The sequence below is a fragment of the Lactuca saligna genome, chromosome 4 (genome assembly GCF_052625555.1).
Source record: "Lactuca saligna cultivar CGN05327 chromosome 4, ASM5262555v1, whole genome shotgun sequence".
In the NCBI taxonomy this organism is placed as follows: domain Eukaryota; kingdom Viridiplantae; phylum Streptophyta; class Magnoliopsida; order Asterales; family Asteraceae; genus Lactuca; species Lactuca saligna.
In genome coordinates, this window is record NC_136420.1 from 175,108,567 (window position 1) to 175,111,257 (window position 2,691).

At 33.2% G+C, this 2,691-nt stretch overlaps 1 long non-coding RNA gene across 1 annotated transcript; it reads left to right on the forward strand.

Annotated features, from left to right (window-relative positions):
* Positions 1-297: 297 nt before the first annotated feature.
* LOC145038936 (uncharacterized) lies at positions 298-2,691 on the forward strand. Its single transcript, XR_013679646.1, has 5 exons — positions 298-351; positions 468-610; positions 1,239-1,366; positions 2,220-2,302; positions 2,405-2,691. It is a non-coding gene; the product is annotated as an uncharacterized LOC145038936 (long non-coding RNA).

Below are 2,691 nucleotides of genomic sequence, written 5' to 3' on the forward strand. Positions count from 1 at the left end.
ATTTGATTATATGAGCCCTAATTTGTATTCAGTTTTTATTTTTCTATCAAGATCACATGGTTTGAGATTCATCATCTACTTCAGGTGTGCCTCCAGAGCCATTCAAAGGAATAGAATGAGGAACTTGATCATCTACTGTAGGTGTGCCTCCAGAGATTCATCATCTACTGCAGGTGTGCCTCCACATCCCTCACACGGCTGTTTTCCTCATATGTTTAGATTGTCCTTCTTCTTCTTCTTCTTTTCTAACATCAAAATACTCATATATGACTGTTTCTGATTGTGCAACCTTGTGTTCAGGAATCAATTGATTTACACGAAGCCATGGAGAAAGCAATTTCTAGAAGCGAGGTAAAATCTTTTTCCATTTACTACGATTTTCATCACATGGTGTTCTTTAAAGGGTATTGGGGTCTTATTTTAAGACAAAAACATATGTACAAACTGGATTATTGTTTACCTTGTAGGGTTCATGGTCTGGTTCTTTTTTAGATTCTATATCAACTGTACAGAAAGCTTTAGCCACTGAAGCCCATTTTGGAGATGCAAAAATAAACAGAGCATCATTGAAGATTGGAGAAAAGATTGCATCTGGATCTTGTGGAGATTTGTACGTGTACATTGTTTTTTTCCAATTGCATTCCTAATTCTTACAAGTATCTTAATATCAGTTATTTTGTTTGTTGAAATATTCCATGGAGAGTACCTTGGTGAGCATGTTGTTGTCAAGATTCTTAGATCTGAACATTTAAATGATGAAACATTGGGGAATGAATTCGCTCATGAAGTAGCAGATCCAGGCTTTATGTATTTATTTATTTATTTATTTGCATTTAAGCATAACTAATATAAGGAAGGGTAAAGGGTGTACCATGAAGCCTCCTATCTCTCTTTGAGTCTTGTCTCCATTTACATGTTAGGAAGCTGTCAATGGTAGAAAATGAAACAGAATTAAATTTTATTTATAATTTTATTAATGGTAGAAAATGAAACAGAATTAAATTTTATTTATTGTTTTATGATAAGTGTGAGTGTGAAGAAGAATGTGATCGTCAGTCACAATCTCTTCAGGAAATGGTCTTTGTGGTGGTATTAATTCTACATTAATGAAGATAAGCAGGGCTCTTTACAAAGTCAATGCTTGTAAATATATACATAATTCTACAGTTGATTAAATTCTCAATTTCATCACATGGTTGACTTTTATTATTTACTTATTTAATTTTGCATTCAATCAGGTCCAAACACAAAAACTAAATATGTGATTTCGGGAGAAAAGGAAAAGGCGCAACTCATTCTTGACTCTAAGAAAGACATTTCACTCATTATGATTGAGTTGCAAAAGAATTTTCTCAACTACACCCATGTATATTTTCTCTTTTTTTTTTGTTAACTATACATTATATATATATATATATATATATATTAACAAACCTTTTATTAATCCCACCAAACCTTTTATTAATCCCACCAAACAAACATCGATACATTTTGCAACATCCAAACTACTTCCATTTTCTTGTCCTTTTCTGGAATTTAATAACCATTAAATCCAATCCTCCCATGCTTTGAAAATATTACATCCCATGCCATGCTTGTATAACATATATTGTATTTTAATACCTTTCTTCTCTTGTTCTTACTAACAAAACAGCCAATAACAGCCATAATACCAGAAAAGACCATTCTACCCCTGGGCAAAAAGATAACAGAAATGTGGGGGCTTATCAGTTTTCAACAATGATTATAGCTTAAACCCTAGTGAAAATAATAGCTACTAACAGAACAAAGAAAAAACTGTGACATTATTTTCATTCAATTCAAGCAGCGTTTAACAAATTTGGAATACAACAATTATCATTAAGGTGAAAACAGAGATGAAATGGTAAAATCTGGTCTTGATGTGTTGATACTAATGACAGGGTTTTACTTTTCATATTAATAAAACTCCTTTCATTTCATCGCTATTATTATGTTTAGGAGCAATTTACTTTCCTTGAGCAAAAGATCAATCTAATTTAATATTAGTGCCATATTAGTCTTGGGTTTTTGTTTATCCATCCGTGCATGTTCCAGTTAGTGCTTATTAACAATTTAGCTACAGCCCCTAAGACGAGATCATAGTGAAGTATAACTAAATGATGCATATACTTTCTTGGATTGTTGACTTATCCTTTTCTTGACTAAGTTTCAAGCTACATTCCTTTTACATCTCTCAGGCTTGTTTTTGACCACGAAAGGGAGGATCTTTTGGGACGCCATGATGCCCCTGTTCATTGTATCGAGTACTCTTATGCAACTGGTTAGTTTCATTCTTTTCATCATTTTTTTTTATCTTTTTTTAATTATTTTTCTTGTTAAAGGAGTGTGACATGTTGGTGGTTTTTACGGCAAGTAATTACAGGGAGACTGGACAAAACTTTGAAGTGTTGGGACCCACGTGGTGGAGGTGCACAGGAGCGTGCTCTTGTGGGGACATATGGAAAACCAGAGAGAGTTTATTCTATATCACTTGTTGGAAACCGTGTAGTAGTCGCAACTGTTGGAAGACATGTTAATGTGTATGATTTGAGGAATATATCTCAACTTGAACAAAGAAGAGAGTCTTCATTGAAATATCAAACTAGATGTGTTCAATGTTATCCTAATGGCACTAGTATTTTGACCTAATTTTAAACCCTAAATCTTAAA